Raw genomic sequence first — 20,071 nt, 5'->3', positions numbered from 1 at the left:
CCACAACAATATGGAGCTAATCCACATAAACAAAATAAAAGAAAAGGAAAACAACCTCATAAACCTAATATATAAACACGACATAAGGGAAAACCAAAGAAAACATATTTTGTCTGAAAAAGTAATGAACGGAAATCCTACCTAAATAAAGACAAACATGTAAGAAAATATAAACCTAAGAAAACATATGCAAACACCATCACATGTTTCGCTTGTCACAAACCAGGACATCTTTCTTCAGCATGTCCTACAAAGAAAAACCTTTACACAAGAGAAGCACAGTTAATAAATAGTACAAACATGGATTTAGTAGAAATCCAACCAAATGTTTCAGACACATCTTCAATATACTCAATAGTCTCAATTGACGACATAGAAGAAATCCCATCATCCTCAAACTATACCTTAATAAATTCTTTCTTACAATCACCAAGAAGAATTAATAAATATAATTTCACTACAGATACATTACAAGAAGATTTAAATGACTTAGAAGAACAATGTGATGAGATATATCAACCATTTGATATGATGCTTAGACAGGTATTATCACCTGCTTTGGATACATATCCCGACTGTCCACATCAATGGACTTTAAAATCAGGAACCATTAATGTACCTTGTTTTCTCTATGGTTATTATCCTTCTATAGACAAAAGAGGAAGGTGTACCTTGTGTAAACAACAATGTTGTACAATTTGCCTAGAGCAAAATTTTGGTATTTCTATACCAACATCTATAAGTTCAGGACCCCTGAGAAATCTACTTCTTGAGACAAGAATTGCAGTCTTAGAAACTAGACTTAACAACCTAGAAGATGAAATCAATTTAATCAGGCCAAAAGACCAGTCACATAAGATACATCAAGTAGATAAAGGTAAAGAAATAATAGTCACTGAATCTCAACAAAACTTAGACATGTTATTTATTAAAACACCTAGTGTTTGTAATACCGGTCGTACAATGGACATTCGTGTCCACTGTTTGGCTAATATTCATGGTCATGAATTTACACTTCATGCCTTTTTAGATAGTGGAGCTACTAACTCGACAATTGATGAAAAAACTCTTCTAGCAGTTCTGCCCTCTTCCTTCATCAAGACTGTTGCTACTCATCCAATGATAAGTACTCAGTTTGATGGTCAAACCCTAACCAGTACGAAGTTTGTTACAAATATACACCTCCGCTTTTATAATAACTGTGACACTTTTAGTCCACCCCTATCACTATCTAAACTTTGGATAAAACCCTTACTGCACTCAGATATTCACTTAATACTAGGACTCAATTTTCTTGTCCAACCCAACCATGCTCTCATGTTGACTAAGGATTATGCTCTTTTTCTCTCTACCCCTATTGTATCCCCTATTGTCTCTGACTATTCAGCATCAGTACAAAAATATGGAGGTACTCTTCAAAATATCCGTACCTCATTAGCACTAACTCCACCTAAAGTAGTACCTCCTAAAACACATAGTCAAACAATTTGTAATTGCAAAAACCAAAATACATATAAAGGCTCCTACCTAATACACCAACAACCCATTTATAACTTAACTTTCCAAGAATTTCAAGAGGATAACATTTCTGATAACTTATTAGATGAGGATCTTTTTAATTCTCTAGAAATACCAAAAGATTTTTCAGCACCAAAAACATTAATCCAGTTTATTTCAAAACAAGAAAATCTAGACGATATAATTTCTAGGCTAGAAAAGCTATAAATCATAAGAGACACCCCCACTAAATATTGGGATAGAGATAAAATATATTGCCACTTATCAATAATAAACCCAGACTTAACTATAAAAGCACAAGAATTGCAATATACAAACTGGGAAGCCGAAGAATGTAAAAATCACATTCAACAATTATTAAAACTTAGGGCTATCCAACGTTCTATGTCTAGACATAGAAGCCCTGTCTTCATAGTAAACAAAGGATCTGAACAAAAAATAGGACAATCCCGAACGGTTTTCAATTATAAAAGGTTTAATGATAACTGTCAAGAAGATGAATATAAAATCCTAGACAAAGATCAACTACTAAATAAAATACAAGACTCAAAGTGGTATTCTAAGTTTGACATGAAAATAGATTTTGACAAGTAAAAATACATCCAGACTCAGTAGAATGGACAGCTTTCTCACTAGCAGATTCACTACACCTGCTTGATGATTTTCTAAAGACAGTTTTTGGATAGGGTATTATTTGATTTTGTTTGCAATATGTACTTACAATATCTCCAACTCTTCTACTTTGCAACACGTTTGGAAGGTTCAAGAGAGAGGAGGCCAAGATCTCAGCGTGGGAAAACTTGCAGAAGGCAAAAGCTGAGGCAGAAATCAAAAAACTAGAGGTGCTGTAGAACTCGGTTATCGTATTTTCACTAAATTTCTTCATTTTAATCATTTTTCTCTGTGAGCGGCTTGCTTATTTAGAAACAACTAATCTGGTAGCAGATGAAGCTAGAAAGGAAAAGATCTTCCTCAATGGAGAGAATTCTGAATAAGCTTCGATCGGCACAGAAGAAAGCCCAGGAGATGAGAAGTGCTACGACTGCCAGTCAAGCCAACCAAGTAGCAAAGCCAATGAAAAAGGTTTCGCCCTTGTGCAAAAATGGACACATCAGTTCTTTGAGTGGGTGTTTCACCTGCCATGCCTTCTAGAAGCTTCTTCAGTGAGTTGATCATCCACTGCTTTATTCTGTTATTTGTTTTCATCAAATCTTCCATTCATGAGACTTCTTGTTAATTCATGCGTTATCTTGCCTTGCTAACTCATTGTTTTCTACTAGGGGACGAGACCGTAGCCGGTTTATTTTATGCTTTACGATACAGGATCTGATCATTTGATGATGCTGAGATCGAACATGGCGATGTACAAAAATAAAATGATCAGTGCAGGTCTTCTGCAACTTCAAATAATGCTCTTCCCTTTTGTATGTATAAACCCAGAACACAGGTGCTTCTCAATGACTATGCAAGGGTTTCTTCTAGGTATCCTCTCATTGCACCGGTGGATCCCATTTATTTTACAAAATACTTCTTTGAATCAGAATGCTTTTGATTTTGCAGCAAATTTTCTTCTCTTCAGAGTTTATCAAGTGATACTATAAAAAAAATAAATTCACAAAAAAGAGATTTATTCGCATGAATCGTGTTAACATTTGCGTTAGAATGTGAGTTAGATTTTACCAATAAGTTTTGTATTTTGCTTCTTTTTTTCTATTTTAAGTTTATTATATCATACAGTTCATTTAAAAAAAAAAATCAATTCATTTGAATTGTCGTGGCGGCATCATCAAAGAGTGATTTTTATTTATAATGGACTTTAGTTAGCAATTGCATTTAAAATATTTTTAGAATTTATCAAGGAGTTTTTTCCTAGATTTTATTTTTTATCTTTATAAAATTTTAAAGCGATACTAAAAAATAAAATCGCAGAAATTGTAAATTAAATTGTTTTTTCAGGACTTTCCCCTCCACAAGTTATAGAATTTTCCATTTTTTCCAGAGTTTATTTACCCTTTTTTTTTAAAAACGAAAAAATAAACTATTGCAGTGTGTATTATTAAGATGTTTATTTATAATAATTTCCTGTTTTAGTTTGCAGCCATGGCTGCTGTTTAAAAAACAAAAAACACATCGCCCACCGCGGGGCTCGAACCCACGACCACAAGGTTAAGAGCCTTGCGCTCTACCAACTGAGCTAGACGGGCCTGTTGATTTTATAAATTATTTTAAAATATTCTAGACTATAGTCTAAACTTTCTTTCCTTTTCGTCCGCTTCGTTTGCCTGCGAACGACTCGATTCGACAAGTGGTTGCTCGCGCTGGTTTCTTCCCCAACCTTGGCCGCGGTGGTTGCTCGCGCTGGTATTATTAAGATGTTTATTTATAATAATTTCCTGTTTTAGTTTGCAGCCATGGCTGCTGTTTAAAAAACAAAAAACACATCGCCCACCGCGGGGCTCGAACCCACGACCACAAGGTTAAGAGCCTTGCGCTCTACCAACTGAGCTAGACGGGCCTGTTGATTTTATAAATTATTTTAAAATATTCTAGACTATAGTCTAAACTTTCTTTCCTTTTCGTCCGCTTCGTTTGCCTGCGAACGACTCGATTCGACAAGTGGTTGCTCGCGCTGGTTTCTTCCCCAACCTTGGCCCTTCCGCTGCCGATCGCTCCGTCGCCTGCGAGGTAAACGCTCGTCCTCGTTCCCTCGTTCTTCTGTTTTTGTTGCTCCTACTACGGTGCCGATCCTCGGACCTGCTCAGTTCCGGTCGATCCCTCGCTTTGAATCGTAAATCTTTTTTTCTTTTGCCTGAATGGTTTGCTCAATTCGATCGAGACTAAATTGTTAAACTGTAACTAAAAATGATGTTTCCCACTGGTGCCCGACCGATCTCGGCCTAGTGGTCGATTGGTTTCCTATTATCTGTTATTTTGTTCTTTTCAACATTCGATTTGTGTAACTGAACTTGATTGTTGAATCTATCTGATGAGACTTACAAACTGTTTAGAGAACTTGTGCATGAATTTACTGCAGCAGATCTATTGGACGAGGGGATGGCAGTGGCTATGAAGAATTTATAATAATTATAACAACGTCAGCATTTTCTCAAATAAGTGCGTTTTGTGAAACGTTAGTAGATGGAAATGTTAACTTTTTTCCAATATTTATTAAATATTAGTAAATTTTCATGGCTTGTTCACAGTTTTTTCCATCATTGATCAGTTTTCTGATTATCATAAAATTAACTTAGGTCTTATTTGTATTATATTACTAAGCATTAGGTTGGAAACGTAAACTATAAATATCTTTAGTAAAGATTATATATTTAGATACTTAAATGGGAAAATTGTATTACTAATCAAGGGAGTGTTTCCTACAAGGGAAGGAAACTCCTAGTAAATAAAGAGGGAGATAAGTGTGTGTTTGTATCCCTCTGGCTATTTCCTTTGAGAGAATGAAGCGAATGCTGAAATAAATTCTATGGTTTCCTGCAATGGACAGAAATTCGTAGGAAATTGTTGAATGAGAACAACCTTCCAAGGATTAGTTACTAATTAAAGTAATTCCTAACTACTAAAATATTATTCTTTAAACATTACTGCTTTATTACCTTTGCGCTGTTCAAACTCAACTGTATTCTTCCATGTGATTTTTTTATAGCCTTGCAAATTGGAAGTACTAAAAAAGTTTGAGAACTGAGATCTAAGATTATCTAGCCTTTGATGTTTCTGTATTAATATATCTTTGGCTATATTGAAACTTGAGTTTTTAGATTGTTGTTACTTTAAATTTAGGTTCATCTTGTTGCATTTTTTGGGTGCAGATCCTTTTTGAAAGGAGTTCACCTATAGTCAGCCTCGAGAATGGTATGTTACTGAAATTTATATATTGGAAATTATGGGACATGAGTGTTCTTACATTATTACTATTCAAAATTATATATATATATATATATATATATATATATATATATATATATATATATATATATATATATATATATATATATTTGATAAAAATATTTTTGAAAGTCAAAAACATATTCAATAATGTAGTATTATTTCTTTCTTAAATTTTATTTTTTTTTCACTTTTTTTAATAATTCACCGTCAATATTTTCTAGTTAAATATTTTTTAAAAAATAAATTTTATTAATAATTTATCAAAGTTAAAATTGATAAAAAGATAGTTTAATTCACGAAGCTTCCCCAATATGAAGGATTCCGAGGAAGAGTCTATTATACGTAGTAACTATATTTAGTACTCGAATCTATTTCCTCTAGGTGACGTAATAATTTTATTATTGTGTCGAGATTTTCCTTCCTCGAAGTTAGAAATGATTGATATTTTTTTTAAAAAATTATAATTAAAATGTATATTAATAGTATTACAGTAATTGGTTACTGTTTCTAAATTAGAAAACATAAAATATTTTTTATTTTTAAAATTTTACTAATAATAAAAAAGTAAGGTTTGACATGAGATATAAGTTTATTGCTACGTGGTCTAATTCGTCACTGTTTCTAATTGTTTCTAATTTTACTACAAAATTAAATGTCGCCCCGGGACATGCTTGGGTAAGGTGTCGAATCTCGGAAAAGTTAAGAAAAATGCTCTCCCTGCAATGGCCAACTGCAACTTCCCAATTTATCTCTTCACACATGGTCGTAGGGTCAGTCATGTTGGACTGTTAGGATGACAAATTCGATCTTTTACTATACTAATAAAATTAAATGTTTCTAATATTTATTTAAAAAATATTAAATTCTTTTTTCCGCTAGGGCCCTCAACCATGGTAGTTCGTTAAGATGTAGAGCTGGATCGACCACTCTAAATCTGGGCCTCTCGCCATGTCGAATTTGGGCCTCGTCAAGTCACAAACATACACTACCGAAATTAAAGTACTGTCAGTGTCGCTGATGGGGTGGGTGTGCTCGGAGGGGAAGTCGCGAGGGAGGTCGATCTGTGTGCCGGTGATCGGATTCAGCAGTTGAACCCGGAGGCGGATGTCAATGGTGATGATCCAACCGTGAGCAGAGCCAAGGAAGATTCAGTCGGTTATGGGAGGGTCCGGGACGGGGATGGTGTACTCCGTTGCCTCGTCCAAGGCGTAGAACGTGACGAAGGCAAACGGATAATATTGTCGTCGTCGTTGAGCACGAGCCAAGGGCTCAGCCCGCAGAACTTAAATTATCTGTCGCGCGCGGACAGATCGTCGACGACAACCAACCACGAAGCACAGACGACGGTTGACCGGAGAAATTGAGGAAGGGAGAGTTTGGAGAAGATGAGGGAGAAGAGATCCAGCGGTAGAAACATGAATATGACGGAAAGAAGAATATGAATTTGATTATAATTAACGCTAACCTCAGGTAATAATACCCTGAAGATCGAACCCTGGACCTTTTGACCACGAAATCATGCGCCCCCAGCTGTGTTACGCCCTGGGGACTTAATTAAAATAGATTAAAGCATCTATAATGTATCATCGTTATAATACCTACCACCTCATAAAAAAGTATAGGGTCCTACCGTCCATTCAATAATCTTAAAATTATATCATATTAAATAAATTTATTTTAAATATATTTTAAAATATTTAAATTATTATTATTATTTTCAAATAATAATATTACTTGTAAAAATTTTTTTACTGTTTTTAAAAAATTATATTATAATTTTTACCGTTAAAAAAATAAAAATTAAATAAAAATAAAAGAAAAGATGAGATAGGGGCGTTAAAATACATTCTCTCTCCGGAATTATAGGGAGAAGGAGTGTTAAATAGATATTATAATATTTATTTAACATTCTATTGTAAATGTCCTTAGTAATTCCATAACAAATATATATATGATATATTAAAATTTAAAATGAATTTTAATTCAATTTCAGAAATATATCGCCCTTCTTTTTTTTTCAGTGTCATCTATTGGACACGTCCACATCAAATCGAATGCCCTGCAACGTGTTAAGTATGTTCTTTTCTACTTTCATTGTCTTTGGATTAATGAAATAGGCTGAATTCTTTTTAAACGTCTAAAAATCCCTAGTTGAGAGGAACAACGACCGATTTATGTCCAGAAATAAAGTCCAATTGCTTAATTCTTTACTTCATTGTATTTAATTAACATAAAATAACAACTACTTAATAATTAAGATAGTTAAATTAACAACTGATTATAATTTTCAATCACAATTTAATGATGAAATTACATCCGTCGCTATATTAGTGATCGATTATAAAATTCATTATTAAATTAGAGGCTGACTTTAAAATTCATTTTAATTAATGATCGACTTTAAAATTAGTCACTAATTAACAATAAAAATTTATTTTATATTAACGACCGATTGTAAAATTCATAATTAAATTAACGATCAATTTTAAAATGAATCACTAATTAATATTTTTTTATACTTAAACATCCCTAAATATAAATATTTAAATAAAATGACAAAAAACAATATTCCAAAAATATTTAAGCGGCTATTTTAGTGTATCACAAAGACATGAAAAAACTTCAAAATTTATTAAAGAACTACATAAATAACTATATAAATACAGTATTGAGTAATAAAATATATACTTTTTTTCTAAAAACAAAGGCACCAAGCACTAGTAGCAGTAGTTTTAAAAAAAAAATAAATTGGTCTGTTCTTTCTTGATAGATCAGGTCGGGCTGCGAAAAGTTGTTTAGGATATGAACCATCTCCATGGGTCAGACTACGAGAAGTTGATTGTTAGGGGTGTCAAAAATGAACCCGACCCGACGACCCAACCCGAGTCGACCCGAAAAAACTCAACCTGACCCACCCGAATTGACACCCCTATTGATTGTCATCACCACAAACAATACCTCACCTGTGCATTACACATATGCACCTAGTAAAAATTCATTGTGGAACTACAACTACAAAGGGTCAAAATTACATCTGATTAAGAGTGTCAATTCGGATGAGTCGAATCGGGTTCGATCGAATTGAGTTTTTTTTTAATTCAATCCGAATTCGATCCGAACTCGAGTTTAACCTAAAACACCTAAACTCAAACCCGAACCCTACCAACTTGATCAACCCGAACCCGACCCAGATAATCCGAAAATTCGATTCAAAACGATTTTTCTGGATTATTTTCCCAATAATTCTTCATTTTTATCTCAATACTCCATCATTATCATACAACATGATATTAATATACATAAAAATATCTTAATTTTCAAAATAAAATTTGATTTAACCCAAAAAAATCCATTAACCCCTATATTTGGTCTACTCGGGTCAACCCGAATCCGACCTTACCCAACCCAAAAATTTCTAACTCTCCAACCCTCCAATCCGAACCCGACCCGAATCCTAAAATCTCTAATCCGAACTTAATATTTTTCGGATCGACTCGGATTGGATCGTTGGATCAAATTCATTTTTAACACCCCTACATCTGATGCAAGAAGAATAATATCGACGTTGTTGATCCATCGTGCTCCCCCGAGGGCATGTGACAGTTAACGATGCATTATCTCCATATATTAGCGTTGCGCTGAATGAGTTAGATGGAGATAAAGGTAATAAAATGAGTTACTAAAATGGTTCTGAAGAAGTCGGGAAGGGTTGTGACTTGTGACTGAGGGGAGCTTAATACGACCCTTCATTATGGGATTGTAATTGATGAATTTTGATTCTTCGTTGACAGAGGTGAGCCAGCCATCAGAAGAATATCCAATCACCTTATGATGCATATACAAGGAAAGGCATACGGAGATGAGACGATGCGTGAACTGGTTGGAGGAGTTACGGGAGACCAAGTGCCAACCAGGCTAGGTATCATTATGAGCTTGGCGTATGGCTGAGCACCCACTCCTACAGACGATGATGAATGCGGCACGGTTGAAGCGTAATAATAAAAACTTCGTTTAATGATCAAAATAAAATTTATTGTTAAATAGTGATAATTAAAATTTTTGATCGCAAATTAGAGATCGATTAAAATATCAGTCCTTAATATAGAGATCAAAAATAATTTTATCGCTAATTTATAACGAAAAATTATAATAGGTAGTAAATTAATGACGAAATTTATTTCAGTTATTAATTAACATAAAATAAATACTACTTAATAATTATCATCATTAAATTATCACTTATAACTTTCGATCGCAATAATTATGATCATTAAAATTGATTTTGTCGCTAAATTAACTTTAAAATTGATTGTTAACTTTAAAATTGATTAGAAATCGGTTGTTAACTTTAAAATTGATTGTTAATTAGCAACTTATTTTAAAGTCAGTCCCTATAATGATAAAAAATTTAAAGTCCATAACATTTTATATTATGATCATATTTTGTATAAGATGTATCCTTGTATGCGTGTGAAGTGTGTATTGTAATAATTAGAAATTATTATATTATTATTTCTGCTACAAATGTTTACAAAATGTGTCTTAGCACGTACACGCGTTGGATATATCCCAACAAATCTCAGTCGTCATCCATGGTTGGTAGAATTGGCATCGGAGGTATGTCGTGCAGGTCGTCATGCCAAGAAGCCAAACTTGGAGACCGATGTCGCGGAACTCCTTGAGAAGCCTAGCCATCTCTGCCATAGCCACATAAGTAGTTTCCGAGATGGTCTGTTGCTTGTTGATCCTTGGTGAAGTCGTCATTGGTGGCTAGATGGGATTCTCTACTAGGCACTTGAGGTATCCAATCCAAGATTTGTCGTTGATGGTTGTGGCGATGTCTCATTCTTTGGTAAAGGAGACAACTTTGGACGTCAAACTCTATTGTTTGGATCCGATGATCAGAATGGAAGAAGGTATCGAGGGATTATCGGTATCTAATATCCGACTATCAGATTAAATTATATCTATATATATATATATATATATATATACACACGATGTTAATTTTATTAAATAATAATAGGTAGATATAAAGAATTAAAATTATTAGCATAGAAAATATCTGATCTTTTAATAGGTATAAATATGAAAATAGATATATCTAATACCCAATAGATATAGGCACGGAAGATATAGAATCCAATTCCAATCTGGTTCTTTACTATCCGCTTGCTTTGTGACTGATTGTGTATTGAAGTCACCGACGATGATTCGAATTCATTTCTCTCTTCCCACTCCAGCAAAACAAAAAAAAAAACACACAAGAAAACTAATCATCAAATCCTAAGAGCTACAAGCAAAAGATAGGAATTTAGCTAGTGATAGAGGTGAGTAAAAATTTAATTAAACCAACTAGATTGATCTAACAGATTTAAATTTTAAAATTCAATTCTGTTTATTTGGAATTTTAATTTTTTTATTTAAAAAAAATTTAGTTAATTCAGATAAGTTTGATTTTATTTTTTTTTATTTGATTAAACTAATTTTTTTGGACCAAATCAAATTTTTAGACGCTATTTTTTAAGACCTAAATCAAATTTTATTAAATAAATTTAAATTTTAAGACTCTATTTAAAAAATTTTAGTTAATTTTATTTTTTGACTAAATTAATTATTATTTTATTGGTTTAATTTATTTAGTTATTTTTTTTTAAAACAATCATCTTAGTTCGAAAAAAAAATCAATTCAGTTTTAAAAAAATAGTCATCTCTAATTTATTCTTTTTTAATTTTTGTTATCTTCTTTCCGAACTGAAAGTGCAGAACTGAGAAAGAATTCAAGGAAGAGAAAAGAAGAACAAAATGGTGAGAACAGAAATAATTTCTTCTCTTTTCTATTCGTCTTATGCCCTTTCTTTGATACCTATACTATTATTTTTGCAATTATATTACACAAAACTGATATTTTTAAAGAACATTAATAAGAAATTACGTGCCTTTAGAAAAAAAAAAAAACTCTTTCTACGGTCTATATATTTGACGACGATTTCTACCATCTATATATTTTACGTCGATTATAAGCTGATTCCATAATTTATTTCTCTTCACTTGACTTTGAGATATAAAGGTGTCTGACATAATTACAATCACCTTTAATTAGAAATTATGTGATTACTGTGACTTATATATATATTAATATTATTATAATTTAATTAATTTATTTTTTATCTAATTAGTAGGGATAACAATTTTCTCCAAACCGATTAAGAATCCGATATTTCACCCAAATGGCGGAGTACAGAAGAATTATCTTCATATCCGAATACCCGATTAAATTATATATATATATATATATATATTAAAGATTTTTTTTCAAACCTACTAACTTTTTTTTTGAATATGTTTTTATTGAATATGATTAAATAAAAAGTAATATATAGATGTTTAATCTATTCTTTGTTTAATATGATGTTGATTCTAATATGCTTTTGTTGAATGATGTAATTGGATGGAAAGAAAAAAAATTATTAGTGTAAGAGATATTAGATTCTCTAATGAATGTGAGATGAATATCTAATCTCCCTTTCTCATCTTTGGATTTTTCATCGCCATTTGATCACCTAATTTAGTAGGACTTTTATTTTACTGACAATTTGGCTTCCAATCTTCTTGGACTCATCACCTTACATTCGATCATCAGAAAGGTTAAGACTTCCTTTTTGCCAAGAGTTTGATCTCATTTTGGACTTCAGCATTGAACCCTGTCTGAAGGCTAAAGAAATGACGCATTAGCTCCGATGGGTGATTTGCCTTCTTTTTGATCCTGCACATATTTAGATGAGCCGACAAAGCGTTAGTGACCAAGACCGGGGTGGGGATCTCTGGCAAAATCCTCCGACGCTCAAGTCAGTAAACTCGCCGAGATTAAGGAAGAAGAAAAAACCCTCGAGAAAGTGGGTTTCAGATGTCAGTCATTGCATACCTCGCCAGCGGAGAGGATTCCCCTTTTTATGTCACCTCACGTAGCCTCCGCGGTCGTGAGGTGGTCCCCCGGTACTTGCGAGTTTGTTAGAAGATGGAAAAAGTACAACCCGTGTATTATGCGATAATCTTCGAGGAATCTTTTTCCTACCTCATATGTACCTCTTGTGTCTTTTATGAATCAAGGTCTTCTTGGAATTGTGAGAACAATGTGTTATAACTTTTGAACAATGAAGCAATTTCAAAGGAATATTCCCCGACAAACTTGTCAGGTTGTTAAGATGTTGTTTGCTGGTTGTCTATCAGATATATCTTGGACGGTCACTAAGACGACAGCTCGATCAAAATACCTCTTGCAAAACATATTTCGGTCAGTTATTAATCCGATCGTATTTACAGATTGTGCTCTGCTGCATGAATCTTGGTGATGTGCGTAGATTATATACACTCTTATGCATGATTTGACGGATATTCACATATTTTACTCATGGTTGATTTATATATTTTCACACCTTTTTAGCTTACTTTCAGCATAATTACTATTTTTTATCGAAAATCTCTTCTTTGTGTATTCTATGTTGGCAGGAACTGCTTTTGGAGCTAAAATGGCGTACATAGTTGATTCGAAGAGTGAAGGCAAACGCCATTGGCCGTGTGACCCCACACGACCGTGTCAATGAAGCAAGGAGGAGAATGACCACGATTGTGTGATCCCACATGGTCGTGTGACCCCACATGGCCATGTGACTCATTCAGTAGCCGGCAAAGCACGACTGTGTGACTTCACATGACCGTGCAACCTTATCAGAGAAGGAACAACATATGGCCGTGTGAATCCACACGGTCGTGTCACCCAGGTCGAGAGAAAAAAGATTTTAACCATGTAGATGCCACACAGTCGTGGCACGGGTCATGTCAGGCCCATGCCCTGCACTATAAAAGGTGTTTTCTCCCCCATTTCAAAGAGGGAAGGTCCTCCCCTTTGGGAGCTTCATCTTGGGTGCGATCTCCATCTTCTCTGACCTTAGTTCGACGATCCAAAGCTGTTTCCATTATCACATCGACTCTGGAAGCTTGAGATTGGATCCGAAGATCACTCGACGTCATTAGATAAGCATTTCTCTACTTTTCTATCTTGATTTGGGTTTGAATGCTTGTAATGCAGTTGCCTTTGGATTTCTCTCTTCTTACTATAGAGTAGATCTTTTGTTCTAGGATTAAGGGAGTAGTTGTGATGTGGATCGATGTAATGAACTTATGGATATACCAATTTCCTATCTAGATGATGTTAATATGCTTTGTATCTATTTAATCCTATATGAATGCATGTGTTTGGGGGCTTAATTATCATGTTTGATTCAATATTTGTGTTGAATTGAAGATCCCGTAGAGGGATGTCCTAGATTGTATGACCGAAGGGCCCTAGTGATAGGGGAATCCGTTAACGGACGTCTATGGTATCACCTTGAAAGGAAAAGCAATTCACCACAAGGAAGTGGGAAGGTGAATGCAATTATCCTCATCATTTCTATGTTTATTGAGTAGTGTGTATTCTTGTGTTGTATGATTGAGGGGCCCTAGTGACAGGGGTTATTCATTAACGGACTCATAGTAATCATACCTATTTAGTTGCGAGGGGTGATGATCTAGATCCCATGCCAGGCTGTCCTCTGCAGGGGAGACCCAGTGACTTCCTACAAGTGCATGTTAATTGAGGATAGGCGTTCGGAGGACCACATTACATTGATAAACATCACAACGAAACCGAATTCCTAGAACGTTCTACAAACCAAGTGTTCTTTCTCACTTTCTATCTCTCTCTCTAGCTTTAAACCTTGTTTCTCCTGTTTAGCACATAATTTGCCTTAGATGTTTGTTTAGATAATTCTATTTGAGTATTAACTAGCGATTATAACCAGTCCCCGTGGATTCGATATATTTATATTACTGACGATGAAATCGTGCATTTATGGTATCGTAACAAGTTTTTGCACCGTTGTCAGGAGCTGCGCTTATAACATTAGTTGATAATTATTCGAGTTTGTCTAAACCTGTTTTGTTTTTTATTATTGTAAATTTTTTCTATAATTATGTTTTTGTAGTTACATTTGCTATAGTTATACATTTTCCAGCTATTTTTTTTTTTTGCAATTTAATATCTCTTGCACATCTAGCTGGTTCAGATAAAGATAGTTTTAAGACCGTTGAAAGACTAAAGGGCTACAAAGTCTGCCTAAGAGTTGGGACCTATTGTTCAGCCAGAAATTTAAGCAAAAAATTTTATACTTAGACCCTCTTTTATTTCCAAAATCCAAGAGGAGCATTATGGGAGATCAGATATAGAGAATTTCTATTCACATCTCATGAAGTTTCACAGATATTGCAATACACTGAAATATGAGAGGTTTCTACTGATTCTATATGACTTATGGTTTTTCCTTTCAGTGTCAGAGATGCTGCAAAGATCTGGTTCAACACCTTGCAATACAGAAGCATCCTAAATTAGGATTAATTAGAGTAGAGATTTCTGAATACATATTTACCCTCAAGGAAGACCATGCATTTGAGGAATCAAATCTTACATTTTAAGCAACTAGACGGAGAGGAATTGCATCAAGCTTGGGACAGATATTTATCCCTTCTACATCAGTATCCACACCATGGTATCGAGAATTGGTTGATCATCCACTTGTTTTATATTGGACTTTCTTTCCAAAATAAGAGTCAGTTAGATATAACATCAGGAGGATCTTTCAGGAAGAAAAGCTTAGACGAAGCACACGAAATTATTTTTCGGATAGTATCAAATCTTAATGATTGGTCGGATCAAAATCTTATGACTCTTTCATTATGTGCGTTTGAAGCAAGAGGAGGAGAAAAACAAGGGTGTGAGGATGATAGAACTCAAAATAATTTGAAAGAAGACATCAACTTGAATTTTAGGGACTTCCAAGATTTGTTCCCTTGGTACGGTGAGTCCTTGTCACAATTATTTGGAGGAGGAATCTCTTTGATTAATTCTATCATAAAGGAAAACTGTGATAATGACTCAAGTACAGAAGAGAATTTAGATTTTGAAGAAATAGAAGAAATTTTACAAGGAACAGAAAAGGACATAGCAAATGAGGAAATAAAGCTACTAGAGCAAGAGTCAACTTTACCTGAGATCACATTAGCTCAGCTAGAGTTAAAATCGTTGCCAGGCAATCTCAAATATGCATTATTTGATCTAGATTCAACCTTTCCGATAATAATTAGTACAAATTTAATTGAGTTGTAAATATAACACAACTTGAAATTAATCATCTGAATTCCGGGTTCCATGGCCTCCATAAAAGGAGGGTGGAAAAATCTCTAGATCGAAAAATAACCAATTTTATATTGCACCCCAATATTTTTCTAGATCTCCTTTCTTAAATTGTTCACTTGCTAATGCTTTTTTAGCTGCGAAAAACTTAAAGATACAAATGTTTATTTATTTTTTATTTAATAAAAAAAACAAAATGATATAATTCAAACACCATAATTTTTTATTTATTTTCAAAGAAAGATACAAATGTTTATTTAAAAATAAAATCAAACACTAGCTAGCTACGCACATAAGCAACTGAAGTGAATATGTTCAATGGTAAATACTTGGGGCGTTGTCGTAGAGGTCAGGGAGTCGAATCACGGTTGACATTTTGGGCTTCTTGGTTGGTGTACCTCTCTCAGCCTGGGGCACTAATTCCACATTTTTTTTTTAAAAGTGATTATAGACCTACTTACAAATTAATGGAAGGAGGTTGAGGGAGGCTGCCAATATAATCGGACAAAAGTCTTGTTGTTAATGCGACACCTCAGAATTTTTCTGTGCCAGTTTCTTTCCATAAACATTAATGGCAGAAGGTAGACAGACCGAATGGGGGCAGAAAACTGTTGCAAATTTACTAGATCTTTAAACATTAGCTGATAGTAGGCGTCCAACTCTGTTTCTCCTCGAATATCTATTATATCGTAGTGATCATCCATGAAATATATAGAATTAGGCGCCATACTCGCTCATCCTCCTCCTCCTCATCATCATCTGTAAACCTCGACAGAGATGGTCTTCGTTTCATTTATTTCTCTCCTTCCAAATACTCAAAAGATCCCTTCGAGGAGTCTCGAACAAGTAGTGTAGTTCGTTAGGATGTCGAGCTCGATCGACCTCTCCATATCTAGGCATTGCGAGATGTCGAGATCGATCGACCACTTTAAATCTGGGAATCTCGCCATGTCGAATTCGGGCCTCGTCCAAGTCACAAAAATACACTACCGAAAGTGTGCTCACATACAGTTTGCCTTTATGGAAGACCATATTTTCAATTGAAACGGAGAAATGTAATTGTAACCATTTCTCGTCGCCGGAGCGGGTGAAAAAGATTAACTCGGAAGGATATTGGATGAGAGCGACGGTGTAGCCATCTCCGAGGGATGGATCAGCAGATAGGATTGCTTTGAGGTGATGCTGTTCTAGACACAAATGGGTAAGGATATAACTTTTTCCAGGACCCCGCCGTACCTGTAGCTCTTCTTCGTTCACTGGTTCCAGGGAGGTCGATCTGCGCGCCAATGATCGGGTTCAGCAGTTGCACCCGGAGGCGGGCATCCATGGTGATGATCCAACCGTGAGCAGAGCCTAGGAAGATTCGGTCGCTTATGGGAGGGTCCGGGACGGGGATGGTGTACTCCCTTGCCTCGTCCTAGGCGTAGAAGGCGACGAAGGCGGATCGATTGTCGTCGTTGTTAAGCACGAGCCAGGGACTCTGCCCGCGGAACTTAACGCATCTGCCGTGCGCGGACAGATCGTCAGACGGCGGCCGACCGGAGAAATTGAGGAAGGAAGAGTTTGGAGAAAATGAGGGAGAAGAAATCCAGTGGCAGATCAGATTAGCGGCAGAATATACCAGAGACGGCGATAAAGCAGGCGACGGCTTCATTGCATGCCTTCATCATTGCATGCCTTGATTTTATAATCTTGTTTAGGGTTTCCTCGTGGATTTCTTTTCAGATTTTCCTCAATAATTCTGATTTCCCCCCCCCCTCAAATTCTCGATCACCTCATTCACCTGTGTGATTTTATTGATTTTTTTTTATATAAAATTCAAACAATATATGTCTTATTATAAAGTGATTGGACTCGGTTTAATTAAAATGGGGCTCTATTGATCAAGTAAAATTTGATACATCAATTTGTGATCAATAATGTTTTAAATATGAATTGAATTTTTTAATCGATTATTATTGATTCTGTCTAGAATCTGAATGAGACGGGCCGTTGGTGAGGTGGATCGAATGTTGATTGAATCATGATATCCCGGAAGGAGTATGCTAAGATGATTTCTATGTCGACAGAAGTCCTCTGGTTAACGCTATCTGCAACTACTAGCTAGCGATCGGATCGTCCCAGTTCCTGGTACTCTGATATTCGAGACAGATCTAACAAATATATAAGTAATAGACTAAGACATATAATAATAAAATACGTATAGAATATAAATATTGGAGGACGTATCCTAGTCCAAGGGCGCCCTTGGATAGATCAATAAGTTGATCGGGATGCTGTTCGAGTGATCGTGACTTGAAATGATAGATAAACGGGAGTCGGAATGGGAGGAGAAATCTACATAGACATGAATTCGACGGTGATAAAGCAAGCGACGGCTGCTTTCCCAGTATTTTATAATCATGTTTCAGGATTCTTCGAGTATTTCTTTCCAAATTTTACTCGTAATCCTGATTTTTTTTTCCTCAAATTCCCGATTACATGTGTTATTTTATGTAAAAAAAAATTGATAAAATTCAAACAATATCTGTCTTAATTTTGAAAACAAGATTAAACAATTATTAATAATTCTACGTAAAAGTAAAAGATGAAGCAATTTACTGAATTTGATTATAATATTTTCATCCTAGTAAATTTGATAGTTTGTTACAAGTTATTTAATTACCTTTTTCATATAAGACAGATAGTAAAAAATGCATGAATGTAATCATCTGTTGTTAAAAAAACTTTAAATTTAAATTGATTTTGATATAATATTAATAATGAAATATGATTTTCAAGTACTAAAGGACTAAAATAAAGAAAAACGCTATGATCATCTCTAGATCAAAAAGCAGTGCGATGAGTGAGTTTATGACAAATGGTAAAATTGAGTTTCATCTTGTAAGCATATTACTAATTAAGGAACTCAATAAAATCGACACATACAAATTTGTCAAAGCTCTCTAGGATAAAATTCTAAAACTCCACAAAGAACCAAAAGAAGATGAATATGACTTTTCGATGAATATTAATTCATCTTCAAAAGAGTCTAAGGGGATGCATTCAATCAAGAGATTAAATGATTTTCATTGACTTTCTTTTAATTATAGAATTTTGTGGAGTTGATAGATTTTTATTGACTTGTAAAGAATCTCACGTAGTTGTAAAAATAATTATATGGAGGTCTATAGACTTTTTTTTCAAGACTTTTACAGACATTTATAAACTTTTTCATGGAAACTTTTAATGATAAGTTTCGTTATTGCCAATATGATAAACATCACTCCACATTCGATTCGCTATTGTATCTCTCCATGCATTGACATTTGCTCATTGTTGTTCTTGAGTATCAGATAATTGATCAAAGTATTCGACATCATGAATTTATTCTGGTAAAGATGATGAAGCTTCATTATCTGATTCAACTAGAAATTCATCAGAACGACACTCCTTGCGAAGAAAATTATATAATCCGACACAAGTTAAAATAAGTTTGACTTGTGTAGTATATGTAAATCGAGGAGCTGTTTTGAATATTTTAAATAGTGATTTTTAAATATTCCAAATATCCTCTCAATGACGTTCTCAAGGAGACATGACGAAGATTGAACAATGACTTATTTTCTGGATGACGACCTTAGCTAGTAAATTCTTGGAGATGATATCGCACACTTCAAAATGGAACAAAAAATTGATGCTAATTCGGATATTCACCCTCCACTAAAAAATAAAAAAAATTGTAAACTTAAAAAAAATGTAAAGAAAAAAACATAAACTAAAAAAACGTAAAGTAAAAAACTTAAAAATTAAAAAAATCGTAAACTACCCAAAAAAAACGTAAAGTAATAAAACTCTAAAAAATCATAAACTAAAAAAAACATAAATTTCAAAAAAAAATATGTATAATTAATTTTGTAACAGAGGGTAATGACGTCTGATAAGGGAGGAAAGTCTGCGGCTCAGAGCTGTGAGTCAGAGCGCTAGATTCTTTGCTAAATATGCATCAAGTCGTGTATTATTGAATTGGTAGGCTCTGGACGAGACTCAAAGAAATAATCAAAATCGAGGAGAGGAAAGAGAAATGACTTATTCGTAAAAAATTAAAACGATTTGAAATCTATAGAAATCTCAAGGGTGAGGAGAAGACTTTTTATTTTATATTTAAACTTGTACCAAGTATTTTGGAGAGCTTGGTTAAAATTTATATTCAAAGAATTCTAAAAGAATCCATGAAAATCTATTAAAATTTTGGAAACCAAAAGATTTTCATAAAGTTTTGAAGAATCGAGTTTGAATACCACATGACTTTTTAAAACTCTATAAAAATCTAATTTGGATATCATTATATTTCTATAGAGTTTATAAAAGTCTAGATTGAATACACTTATACTTTTAAAATCCACAAAAGTCATTCAAAGTAATTAAAAGTCCAGCATT

The 20,071-nt window shown here is 34.1% G+C and overlaps 1 long non-coding RNA gene and 2 other non-coding genes across 3 annotated transcripts; 1 reads left to right on the top strand and 2 right to left on the bottom strand.

Annotated features, from left to right (window-relative positions):
* Positions 1-2,155: 2,155 nt before the first annotated feature.
* Positions 2,156-2,671, top strand: LOC121994560. Its single transcript, XR_006115776.1, has 2 exons — positions 2,156-2,360; positions 2,464-2,671. It is a non-coding gene; the product is annotated as an uncharacterized LOC121994560 (long non-coding RNA).
* Positions 2,672-3,649: 978 nt separating this feature from the next.
* Positions 3,650-3,722, bottom strand: TRNAK-CUU. The gene has a single exon. It is a non-coding gene; the product is annotated as a tRNA-Lys (tRNA).
* Positions 3,723-3,960: 238 nt separating this feature from the next.
* TRNAK-CUU lies at positions 3,961-4,033 on the bottom strand. Its single transcript has one exon. It is a non-coding gene; the product is annotated as a tRNA-Lys (tRNA).
* Positions 4,034-20,071: the final 16,038 nt, after the last annotated feature.

The sequence above is a fragment of the Zingiber officinale genome, chromosome 6A (assembly GCF_018446385.1).
Source record: "Zingiber officinale cultivar Zhangliang chromosome 6A, Zo_v1.1, whole genome shotgun sequence".
Taxonomy (NCBI): Eukaryota; Viridiplantae; Streptophyta; class Magnoliopsida; order Zingiberales; family Zingiberaceae; genus Zingiber; species Zingiber officinale.
This window is presented reverse-complemented; position numbering and strand designations above follow the sequence as displayed.